The following is a 13,802-nucleotide window of genomic DNA, read 5'->3' as shown; positions in this document are numbered from 1 at the left end:
AGAAGACAGGAGAAATATCTTAGCAGAGAGAGCAAATGTGTGACCCCAAACTGTAAAGACTGGGACGTAGGAAAGAAGGTGCTGCCAGTGAGAATCTGTTTCTAATTGCGAAAGCTGATGAACTTAAACAGTATCATTGTATGGTATTGCATATACGTTGTTTCTAATACTGTGTTTTTGTAGCATGTAGGAATTTCAGAAACTGTAAAGTCAAATGTGCAAAAAATTTTTCATTTTTTTTTCTAAAATGAAAGTAAACTTTTCTCTTTGATCCCTGTCACCTAGGGCTAGAAACTTAGCCTTATTCAATTTCATAGCCAAGAGAGGAAAACCGTAGTTTTACCATGTTTTGCCTCTCCCTAGATGTGCCTTTACATTTCAAGAGGCTTATGGAGCCCCAAAGCATCAGGAGAATAAGACATTTACATACATTGGATTTGCACTGGGCTGCAAGTAAGAGAAACCCCAATTAATCAGTGACTAATGGGATATTGGTTTTTTTTTTGGTATAATAAAAGGACTAGAGTCAGAGGGTCCTGGTCTGATATGATGGCTCTCTGATGCTATTAAGAACCTAAGCACTTTCTGTGTTTCTGCCCAGCCATCACTGGCATCTTAATTTTGTCCCCACACATGTCTCATGTCACTAGGTGGCTGCTCCACCTTTGGCATCTTGTTTCCATTCCAAGAAGAAAGAAGAGAAAGTACAAAGACCCCCACCACCACCCCTGCCCCGCCCCACCCCGCCCCACTGCAAGGCACATGGGTAGCTGAGTCAACACGTTTTGGGAATTTTTTTCCCAAATTATGTTTACATCTCTGGCCTGAATGGTATCAGATGATCATATCTAGTTGGAGAAAAGTTGGAAAATGTAATTTTAAAAAACTATTTCAAAACAAAATGGTTGTCTGATTGCAAAGAAGAAGAGATAGTGGATATTAGGCAGGAAACAAGCAGTGTCTTTCACAGGTGTTACATTCAGTCTGCAACAGCATCTTTTGAGATACAGTTTCTCAAATCCCTAGTCTCTATTTTCACTGACATTTACTTTTCTTCTCCATTGAGATGCAATGGTCCAAGAAGATAATGGATTTTGTGCAGAAGACTGGGTGAATGGAAGGAAGATATAGTATTGCTGATTTGGGCGTCTAATACAAGAGAAGACAAAAACGCCCATGTTTCCAAGGCTCTTATTTGAGTAAGTAAAGTCTCTCTAGTGTTTAGGCCATACTCTGCTACTGTCACTCTTGGGTCCCTGGGTACCCAGGCAACATAAGCAGTTTACTATAAGCTAGAATAGAGCTAAATCCCATGGAAAATAAATTGCTTGCTACTCTCAGATAACTTTTAGTATTTAACCTCAAAACCTCTAACAACACTCTGTAAATTCTCTGTCTTTGAAAGAAGAATCTTGGTGATATTCTTTTGTTTTGGGATGTGAGTTCCTTTGGACAAAGAGACAAATTCATCACTCATTTTCTCCAGCTATTTCAAAGCAGGTTTTCAGATAATTTAGATAAATTAAGGCAAGTGTTTTTTCTGCCCTCTGTCAAGATGAAAACCTGATTTGAAAAGACATAAATTATCATTCTTTTTTAATGATTATCAGTCAACGCATTACCCTACACTTTCCTTAAGCTACTGTGTCTGTTACGTCAAAAGAATACTCTGGGGTCCCTAAGTTTGCTGTGTGCTTCAGGAGTTTCCCTTGGTTTAGTCAATTATTTAGGCTCCTTTAGGATCTCAGGCAGTCTGTTTCTCCAGACATCCTGCATTCTCTGCCAGTAGCTTAGAATTTGCAGCAACTTCAGAGAATCCTCCCTAAGACACTGGTGTCTACAGTCCCTGATCTATGACACAAGGGAAGTCTCCTTTGTGAATATCCCCGTAAGTCAGGGAATAGATTCAAAAGAACATTCCTTCTGAGAGAAAACTCTAAAAGAAATAGAATTTCTCTGGGAGAGTTTGGAGAGCTGTGAAGACTTGAGAGACCCTAAAGCAGCCATGGTTCAACTACTTTGGGTCACAGACCTCCTAGGGAATCCTATGAAATTTATAAATCCTTCACCCAGACAAATATGCAAATGTTCTTGGGGCTCATTTTGTGTCTGTATTCTTCCAAGGATATCAAAGAACTGTTTAAGCTCAGGCTAAGAACTCTTGCTTCATCTAGACAATTCTTGCATTAGCAGAAAATGTGGCCATCTCTTTCCTATCATGGCCCAATTTGAGGTGCAGAAAGGAAGCAAAGGAAATGGGAGTAGAAGCCAAGACTGGGGAGACTAGAAAGAGACCCTATAATGTCCTTCCTGACTTCTGCCCTCAAGGCCTCTAACCTTCAGAGCTAGGGATTTCACCACCTCCTTTACTTCCTGACCAATCTCTGATGTGTAACCAAGCCAGGCACCTGGTCTTGCTCTTTCACATGGGATCCAGGTCCAGGAACCAGGCCTAGAAACCAAGCTTTGGTCATGCTCCTGTGAACAAGCTCCTGCTGTATATATTCTATTTGCAGACATGAATCATTTATCTTTTGCCCCTTTGAAATTTTAGAGTCCTGGCCCCGAGATACAAATGTATATTTTCTTACAGACCACTTTGAGTCTTTTTGTGCTGTTGGCTCTGCTCACAGTCTGTCCAGTTCATATTGCTTCCAGCTGACTCAGGAGAGGAGAACAAGTCAACAATGGGAAATGGACTTTTCTTAGTTCCTCTGGAGTTTTTCAGGCTCAAGTTCATTAATGACATATTGACTTTCTAATCCCTTTGTATTATGCCTTCTATCTTTTCCTTTTTGAAATATTTTGTTCCTGTCTTCAATATGTTTGAAATCTAAGGAACAAGGAGAAAAATGGAATGTGATGTGCATCTTAAGACTGAGATAAACGGTAATGAGATGGTGATATATAGAGTTCTCAGAGGAAGAAAACTGGCTTTGAGCCAAAGGGAACAGGAAGCCAGGGATTTGAGCAGAGACCTGAATGACGGTGTATTTCCCACAGGACACCCATTCTTGATCTTTTATTTAATAAGCCTTTGATAATGTGAAGATCGACGAAGGCCTCTGAGAGCTGTGGTAAAGCCAGTTCATAATTAAAAATCAAGGTCCAGAATTGTAGCAACAACATCAGCATATCCTGAGCAGGTCATTTTCACGATACATCTGGATTCCCTCGCCTATAAAGCGGAATTGAAGGAGATATGACTAGCAATAACTCAGGTCTCTACTTGCTTTAAAATTCTATAATTCTATCATTTAGTTTATCACCCTGGAGACAGCCATACTTATTGTTACAAAGAGATTGAATATGTTCTTATCAAAAGAAAAATAATTCTTGTATGTCATCCTAAAAATTATTGAAAAATGCGTGCTGCCCACACTGAAATTTTAAAGATCCTAATATTTTACAGTTTCTAATTTAAGGGGTTCATTGTAAATAACGAAGGCCAAACTTTACTGAGAAATGAGTATGTGTCAAGTAAATTGCTAAGCGCATTGCATGCATTATATCATTTAATCCTTGCATTAATTCAATGCAAAAAGGGCTATTGTTATTATTACCTCGTATATTATTATTCTCATTTGACGGATTAGGAAACTAAGGATTGCAGATATTAGGTTACTTTCTCAAGGAATCTCAGTCTGATCTGAATTTGGGCACTCAAATTCCACAGCCCAGGTACTTCAATCACTGCTGTGGTTTGTTTTACTACTGGGGTGAGACTTTTTGTCAGTGACTTACAATGTTTCTAGAGTCATAGATACTTTGAAAATTGAATGAATTACCAGTCTGTGGGCTTGCATATAGAAAGCTTGCACAAATGCGCACGTGCACACACACTCATATATACACTTAAACATGTGCTCATACATGTATGCTTTCCATCCATTTTATGATCCTGGAAACTCTTTTGAGGTCTGTGCTATGGACTTCAGTCTAAGCTTCCCTCCTGAAGGCCAGAAATAGCTGGAGGAGAACGGAAAGACTGGAAAGACTGGTCAGGATTAGTCTGGGACAGAGACAGCTCACCCAGTTTATCTTTGCAAAGGGTAGGAAGCATGACTGTTGATTGCCAAGCGGGTGGGATTGGCCAGAGAACTCTGATGCAGGGACAACCTACCCCAGGGATCCTGCCAGCCTGGTGAGGTCGCCGACATGCCACTGCTCATGGGGCAAGGACATTGGGACTGATTTTGCCCATGGAAACAGGATCATCTTTCTCTAGTTACTCTTTCTTTGCCACAGTCCTTCTTAGCTTGTCCCCAAATATAGTGCCCTCAGAGGTGACCTAGGCCTTTCAAAACCAGTCTAGAAAATGGCATTAGATCTGCTACCCTCCATCATAGTGAGACGTACAGTTATATTCAACTAATTAAGAACAAATATTTTAAGAGTAAGCATTCTCAAATGATGTGTAAAAACTTCAACGCAGTTTGCTTTTCCAGTGAAAAGAAAATCTGAGATGGCAAGGCGGGACTGTGGGTCTCAATTACAAGCGTACCTCATCTCCCAGCTCACCTTCTCACCTGGCTCTTCTGAATTTCTGCCTGACCCAGATGCGGCCGTCTTTGCGAATGAAAGGTGACTCGCTCTGTCCACTAGAGGGAGACTTGCTCACATTTATCCCCTAGCCCTAAGAATTGGAACTTGATTGCAGCGGCAGCTCCTTGACCTTATTTCCTTTGCTATGCAAAGCATTTGAGTTTGATTAAAGAAAACCTCTGCTTAAATTTTCAACTCTCATTCCAAGAGATGATGAGGATGCAGTAATGACTAGTGTGCAAATAAGGTAGTGACTTTCTCCCAGTCCCCTCTGAGATGCGTGGCTTGAACCCGCCTGGGAGGCGCCCGCAGCCCCAGCCCCTGGGAAAGCAGCGTCGCAGGCTCCACGTGGGCCACGGTGGACCCAAGTAGGCACCGCACCCTGCAGCCCGCCGGACCTGCCGTTTTTAGATTGTTCGGCCAGGCTGACTCACACAGCTAAGGCAGGAAAATGTGCCCGAGGCGATTGCTGGTGGTATTCAAACAATCTATTTTCTTTTCTATTTTTTCTCTCCTCTGCCAGCCTTCCATCCCTGCCCCCTTGCGTTCCCTCTGAGTGGCCCTTGGCAGTGGCCGGCCCAGCGATTGGTTCTCAGAGATAAAGAAACTTCTGTCTACGACCTTGCCTGAAGGTTGCTCCCCAAAGCTTGTGAATTTCCTGAGGGACGCGCACTCAAATTATGTTTGGAATTGTGTCTCTTCCATTAAGAAGTGTAATACACATATATGCAGGGCACTTCTTTGAGTTTTATTTTTCTGACTTTAGAAATAATTTGAATTGAATTTTCTTCGTGAAAGCAGAAGATGGAAGGTGTATCACAGACATGGCCCCCACTGCTGTTCTAACTTTAATTTAAATTTATAATGTGTATATGCATTTAGAGAAGAGCCAGGGAGCTGAGCTACATATTTCTGTTTTCTTGTATTTCCCTTAAAATGTATTATTTGATACAGAAGAGGTAGGATTGTCCTTAAATGTCACTATCCTCCATATCTGAGGACACATTTCTAATTTAATATGTACTTAAAAGCAACAAACTTGTAATATAAAAAAGTAGTTTCAAACCAAAACAAATTTTAGGTATTTTGCCTTTTAAGAGAAGAAGCATATTTCCTATCAGTGAGAAAGTGGGACCCTCTGATGCTACTTTTCCATTGCAGAGAGGTGGGAAGGGGGCACCCAGAGGAGACAGTCTGTAGGGGACACTGATGAGTGTTTGGAGTTACAATGGTAAGCCCTGAGCTGAGTTTGGGAGTCAGGGCTGGGGAAAAGGGAACTGTTCTTCCATTGGATGAATTTGGCTAGATGTTCCCTGAGGGGAGGTGGGGTGTAGGGCATCAGAAGACCAGAGAATGGAGGATGAAGAGTGGTGTGTTTGAGACATTTAAAGCAAAAATTGACATTTAAGATGTAAACTTCCTCCATTTCCCAAGTCATCAGTAAAGTCCGTACAGTCCAAAGGAATTCTTCTGATTCTTCTTATTTTTGACAGACATCAAGAAAAATGTGTAAGACTCCTTTCGTGTGTGTGCATTCTTTCAAGAAATATTTATTAAAATCTGCTGTGAAGCAAATTTTATTCTAAGTGCTGGTGATACAGAGGTGAACAAGAAAATAAGATTCCTACTCTCTTATTCCTTACCCTTGAGTGGGGAAAACAGATGATAAATAAACAAAAGTAAATGAGATCATTTCAGAGAGCACCAAGTTCCATGAAGATGAACAAAACGGTAGGTGTTGCAGAGTAACCGGGCTGTGGGTGAGAGGGTATGTCAATATCCAACCAAGAAAGGAAAAACACTCCAGGATTTTTTTTTTCCATTTTTAAAGTTGTGGTAAAATACGTATAACATAAATTTAGCATCTTCATTTTAAACTGTTAAATGGTATTAAATATACTCATAAAGTTGTACAATCATCACCACCATCCATCTGCATAATCCTTTCAACTTGTAAAACTGAAACTTTACACTCGTTACACGACCACTCCCTATTTCCCCTACTCCCCATCACCTGGCAACCACCATTCTACTTTCTGTCTCTGATTTTGTCTACTTTAGGTACCTCATATAAGCGGAATCGTAGAGTATTAGTCTTTTATCTTTTTGTGATTGACTTATTTCGCTTAGCATAATGTCCTCGAGGTTCATCGATGTTGAAGAATGCGTCAGAATTTCTTTTCTTTCGAAGACTGAAGAGTATTCCACTATATGTGCATGCCATATTTTGCATATCCAATCATCCTCCGGTGGTCACTGGAGTTGCTTTCACATTTTAGCTATGAACATGGGTGTGCAAATATCTCTTCCAGACCCTTTTAATTATTTTGGATAAATACACAAAATCACTTCATGATTTTTTTTAAAAAAAGACCTTTAATTCAGAGTATTTATTACAAAATTAGTGGGGTACTGGAGGAGCAAAAGGGGAGATTTTACCAATGGGAGGCAACTGGGAGATTAGAAAGAAGTGAGGGGGAAGAAGCCATGTTTTCTCTTGTGTTTGGTGGGGACTTTGCCCGCAGCAACTTCCACAGACAGCAGTCCTGGGTTCCTGCTCACGATTGCAAACAGCAGCAGGGGCTTTCACATCTGCTTTTTCGTCCCTACTGTAAGTGATAGCAGCTTTCTCTTTTTATTCTCTGGATTCCTCCACCCAGAGGTGTGAGGCTTGTTTGCAGTTCTGTACACAGTGCCGCTGAACAACCCTTTCACTCAGGTTTCTTTCTTCTTTCCACACAGCCAGGTGACAACTCTAGCCTCCTTAAGCACACTCCCTGGTAGAAGGGGAGATCCAGAGAGATGCCAAAATAAGGGACATTCGGCAAAGTAGAGGGTTTGGTGCCAATCTACACAGGGCATGAGTACTTTAGTCTGCCTTCCTTAGCCTATTTCCAGATCACTGGCTGGCAGATGAGCCTGATCCCACTGCCCTGCCTCTGACCTAGAGTTACAGTCATCTTCCCTCCAAGTCTGAACAGCCACCCTAACCCCAGATATTCACATCTGGGAGCACCCTAGTGAAAAAGCCAGTGATTTAATATCTCGAATATATATAAATATAATCTATTTATTTTGATAAATATTTAAACATACATGTGTTTTTAAATTGCAAGAATGGGATGGGAGGAAGTGGAGGCACTGAGAACAGACAAATTTTAAATGTTTAACCATAAATGGGAGCAGAGAGTTAAGGCAATAGTTGGAGCAGAACGTAAGGTTAAGGGTTTTAAGTTTGGAGATACCATAGCATTGTTGGAATAATACAGCAGGGTGGGAGAAATTGATGATGCAAGAATGAGTGGGAGATGGCAGGAGCCTAGTTCCTGAGATAAGAAGGGATGGCTGGAGGGGTGTGGAAGACACACAAGGCAATAGCTGCAGAGCACAATGTGAAAACAAGAATTCAAGGGTAGTAGACAATTCAAGCCAGAAATAACAAGACAACGTACCCCAAGAATTCACAAAGCTCTTGAAGAAGACACTGGACATTTAACAGGGACTGGAATTATGGTTTGAGCAAACCTTACCAGATCTTATGGGGCAGGGTGACCCATTTTACATCTGGGTTCATTCATTCCTTAAGTGGAAACAGAACATTTTAAATCTGTTTCTGATTAAAAATCTGTCTATTTCACCTTAACCTTCTCTTTCTTAGTCTTATCTTTTACTTTTTAACATATGTTAATACTTTATGTTCTAGTCAAGTTGGCACATAGGAAGCCCTGAACAAATGCTTGTTTAATTAATAAATAAATTGGACTTGTTGAGAGACTTGAGGTCTTTTTGGCCTTGCTGGAGCTCTCAGTTTCTGCAGACCATGTTTTCCTGGATCTGCACATTAAAAAAAAAAAATTTTTAAGTACTTTTCTTTCCTCTGAAATACTCTCTGCCCCATCTATTTTTCCACTTCTCAAAATCATATTTCTCCTTCATGTCCACCTTAAATTCAACTTTGTTTATGAAGGCTTTTTGACCTTCCTGTCTAAATATGATATCCTGTCTTCTGCATTCCATAGAATTTTCTTTATCTGGAGGATGTTTCTTATGCTGTGTCAAGAGTTATGGTTATTTGTGGAGTTGTCAAAGTGTTCTCTACTAGACCGTGAGCACATTGAGGGCAGTAACGACATTCTATTCACCTTTATTTACCTTGAACTACTTGACACGGCATCTTGTATGTAGGAAGTATTCAACAAAGAACAGATTAATTTGAATTTAATTTTCCTACCTCACTGTACTCATTAGTACACTGACAAAAATGAACTGAGGTCCTGTTGCTTGGAGGCCCCCTTCATCAGCTGTGGAATAAGCAGTTAATCAGCTCAGACTGCAAGCAGACAGGTTGTTTTTATCACTCCACTTTCACAATTAAAGTTTTTTTTTTTTAAGTTCAAACACCTTCCTCACATCTTTTCCAGAAATACAGGTATCTACAAAGGCACACACTGCATATATTCACATGCATGCTGTCTCACACACATGTTCCTTTTTACACACATGCATAAATACACACACACTCTTTCTGTTTATATCCCCAAACAGAATCCTGATTAGTTTTTTTATATCAGGTTGATTGTGGTATAATTTACATATAGGAAAATTTGCAATTTTAGGGGTATATTTCTATGAATTTTAATAAGCACATTGTGTTAGCTAGGGTTTCTCAGAGAAAAAGAACCAGCAGGGTATAAATATGTGTGTGTGAATGCATGTGTCTGTATTTGTGTGTATATATACATATATATATATATATATGTATTCCATGGAATTGTCTTATGTGATCATGAGGACTGGCAAGTCCAAACCTCATAGAGCAGGCTGGAATCTCTCAGGTAGCAGCTGATGTTTTGGTGCTGTGGTCTGGACCAGAACTTTTCTGCCTGTAGGAAATCTCAATTTTGCTCTATGTCCTTTCAATTGATTGGATGAAGTCTACTCACATTATCAAGGATAATCTTATGTACTTAAAGTCAACAGATTGTGGGCGTTAACCACATCCACAAAACACTTCCCCAACAATACTTAGATTACTGTTTGATAGCATAACTGGAGATTATAGCCTAGTTAAGTTGACACATAAAACTAATAATAACAGGCATACCAGTTGTGTCACCAATACACTGGTCCCCTCTTATCCTCTAGGGATATGTTCCAAGATCCCCAGTGGATACCCAAAACCAGGGATAGGACCAAACCTTGTATATATACTATGTTTTTTTCTATACATAGATATCTATGATAACATTTAATTCATAAATTAGGCACAGTAAGAGAGCAACACAATAACTACTAAAAAATGGAACAACTATAACAATATACCAGCATCGCTGCTCTTGGGCTTTGGGACCATTATCAAGTAAAATAAGGGTTATTTGAACACAAGCCCTGCAATACTGTAACAGTTGATTTAATAACCGAGATGGTTATTAAGGGACCCAACAGATGGGTGGTGTGTGCAGCCTGGATATACTGGACAAAGGGATGAATCACATCTTGGGTGGGACAAAGGGAGGATGGTGTGGGACAGGCAGAGCTTTTATCATGAGATCAAAGGATATGCAATTTAAAACTTATAAATTGTTCATTTCTAGAATTTTCATTTAATATTGACCTCATGAAACTAAAACCTTGCAAAGCAAAACCTCAAATGCGTGAAGACTATTGTACCATAATCAAAGTAGTAGTTCATTCTTGTTGAGCTCCAGAAATTGATACTGTACCCGTGTTTCCCATGTAATTAAATGTCAAAACACTTCTTCACATTGTTCAAGACAGAAGTCTAAAAGTTACTCTGTTTCTTTCCTCGCCCTTCCTTTCGACACATAATCCATTAATGGGAAGATTTTCTACCTCAAATCCCATGCAACATTACAGTTCCATCATCTCAAAGAATTTCCTTATACCTCTTTTTGGTGAATTATCTCCACCATCATCCCTTCTCACACCTGTCAGTCACTCATCTGTTTTCTGTTCCTACAGTTTTGTCTTTTCTAAAACACCATATGAATGAATCATACAGTATGTAGTCTTTTGAATCTGACCTCTTTTGCTTAGTATGATACATTCAAGATTCAACTATGTTGTTGCATCTATCAATAGATTGCTGAGTAACATTTATTTGTATGGAAGTATCATAGTTCTGAATCCATTTTGTTACTGGGAGAGGTATTTATCCTATATTTCTCTAAATCAAGTATATTTCAGAAATTTTAAATTTTATAGGCATATACATTGAAATACAAAAGTCTAGAACATTTTTCTAGATGTAACCCAATCAGAAATCAGCTATAAAACACACTCTGTCTGCCCTATGCTGAGATAGATATTTGGTCTTGGAAAAAAATGATTTTATTGGCCACATACAGTCAAGGCCAAGGTGGATTCTAAAGGATCAGTCATTACAATATTATTGGCACCGTAGTACAGCCAAATATTTCAGGACTAACTCAGTTGACACTAAGTGTCATAATGCTTTAAGGATAAGCCATGAAATCAGGGATCAGGGAAGGGTTGGATTCCTGACCTGGTCATGAAGATGCTAAAAGTCATAACACTGTTACTTAGATATGACAGATGGTCAGCCATGACAGACCTATAGGTTATAGCATAGGTGTCAGTCAGTCTGCTAACATGGAAGAGTGACTTTCATGCACACGACCTGACATAATGGAACTCCCTGGGATCTGTGTTCAAGAAGTCAAGGGAAGTCCATTGCCTAGTCCAGTCCAGCTGGGCCAGTGCCTCTGTACTTAGCAGACATTTGGGCTGTGATGATGAAGCTCTTCCGTGTCTACAATGTAGGAGAAGGCCATATTTTTAGACAGATCATAGAATTTGAAGAAAGATCTGATTGTTCTATAAGTTCAATGCTGAAAGTTGGCCTCCTGGTTTCCACTGTTTGTCTGCTGCAGTCAGCACATATTCGTCCAGAAGTTTCTAGGTGTTCCTTGCAGTGCTCAGAGATACAAGAACAAACACAACTGCCATGGTCCCTGCATTGACTGAGCATAAATTCTGTGGTAGAAACAGGCAACATCAAGTCATTGAACAAAGAACCAAAGCAATTACAAACCTTGATAAGTCAAAAGAATGAAGGAGATAAGTTGATGTTTAGATTTTTGATGGGTGGCAAGGAAGTCCTCTCTGAGATTTTTGAGAAATGAGAGCTAGAAGATGAGTTTGGAGGGAGAACGTTACCGGAAGACGGAACAGCATGCCCAGAGGCCCTGATGGGAAAACACGCCATGTTTAAAAATCTCAAAGTTCAGTGAAACTGGAGCAAGCTGAGAAAATGTAAGAGGTGCATGGGACAGAGTCAGAAAGCGTGTCAGACCAGCAGCAGCTTGTGGCCAGGATAACGAGTTTGAATTTCCTTTAGTGAAAGGGTAAGCCATGGGAGGGTTCAAAACACAGGGGTTAGATGCTCTGATTTCTATTTTAAGAGGATTATTTTTGTCATTATGGGATGATTTATCCTAGTGCGACAGGATTGGGAAGGTGAGAGCAGTTAGGATGTGGTTACAAAAGTCCAGGTGACAGATGACAGTGATAGGAGAAATAAGAAGAGAAATAATGGTGGAGAGATTTTGCCTCCCTACTAACGGATTGTGTGTGGAAAGGCAAGGAGAGGGAAGAAACAGAATGATTTTTAGATGTGTGGCTTGAACAATCTGAAGAAGTGTTTTGACATTTAATTACATGGGAAAGACTGGTGCCATATCAATGTCTGAAGCTGTAAGGATGAACTACTACTTTGGAATTGGAATATATGATTTATTACAGTTAAAATTTTGGGAATTGTTGAGATCACCTTAGAAGAAAGTGTCAGAGAAGAGAAAGAGTCCCAGAGAGAACCTTGAGGAAATTATACACTTTATTCAGGAAAAGAAAAGAGGCCCAAGAATACTGAGGCCAGTGAGATATCAACAGGAACAGCAGGAGAATGTGTTGAAAAGGAAGTCAAGAGAGTAGTGCTTCCAGAGTGGGACAGTCATCTGTGGGGTTGAAACTGCCGAGAGTGAAGAAAAGCTACTGCTTCCTGATTTCGGCAACATGAAAGTTATTGTTGACCTTGACAAAATTTGCTGGAAGGGCAGTGGGTAGCATTTCAGAGACAATGGAAGCTAAGAAAGGGGAAATATGATGTACATGAGCAACTCATTTGGAGGTTTTGCTGTGGTGCTGAGAAGAGAAATGGAGAGTTCTTTGGGAGCAGAGAGAGTTGGGAGGTTCAATTACATTACTCAATTATAATGTAATAGTAATTGTATGTGAAAAGAGAGATTCCTAATACAGAGAAATGATGGCCCGGGAGAGCAAAATGATGATGCCCTGGAGGAGGCAGACGGAATCCACTTGGAACATGGGTCTTGGATAGGGAGAGGGATGGAGGGAAGAAGGAGAAGGTGGGTGCAGGTGCTTTGGGTGTGAACTTGGGAAAGTGAAGTAAGAGGCTTGGCTATTATCCGAGAGAGAAGGGAGCCTGGAGGGCTGCAGGAGAAAGAAGGTACAAAGTCATTTTTTGGGGTGAGGAATTTAAAGGCTGGAGAAATGTAACGGGATTGATTGGTACTAATGAGGACTCATGTGAAACATGAATTTTCAGTGGGACCATCATCTGGGTTGCGAGAGTTTGTGCAGTTATGTTCAGCTGCTCTGGTGTAGGCTAAATAAAGGAGAATAGCAAGGATCATGCAGGGCTAGCGTTTTGTAAGAAGAAAGGAGAGTGAAGGAAGGGGATAAGAGTGTTAAAATGATGTGCCATGGATTCTAGGTTGAACAGTGTGGGAAGCAAACCCAAGGGGAGCATAGATGAATAGTGAGAAAGTGATGACATTTAATAGTTTACCTTGATAATATCTTCACCCTGGGAAGCAAAATTAAAGCGGAAGGTTTCAGGCTCAGAGGACACATTGCCATGCTAAGAGTGCAAGGATCACTGCTGTAAGAACTTTATAACTTTATAACAATTTCCTGTTGTATGCTGTCATGAGCACACTATTTCCTTGTAGATTAATCAAATGCTTAGAGAAGAATCAAAGCCCTTTGTTTGTATTTGGGGCAGCAGGGAAAGAAAAACCGGGCAGTCTGTCTCACTGCAGAGCAGTGGTGCAACCCTAATGGATAGAACAGAAGGAGGCAGCTTATCTGAAGAGAAGAGGAATGCTCAGAGCCTGAAAAGGAGCTTGGGTCTGAGAGCAGCTGGGTAGAAACACCTGAGGAAGCTGATTCCACAGGGACCCCGTGAACCTGTG

Source organism: Aotus nancymaae, unplaced genomic scaffold (genome assembly GCF_030222135.1).
Source record: "Aotus nancymaae isolate 86718 unplaced genomic scaffold, 86718_ANA_hifiasm-v0.15.2.pri h1tg000025l, whole genome shotgun sequence".
In the NCBI taxonomy this organism is placed as follows: Eukaryota; Metazoa; Chordata; class Mammalia; order Primates; family Aotidae; genus Aotus; species Aotus nancymaae.
This window is presented reverse-complemented; position numbering follows the sequence as displayed.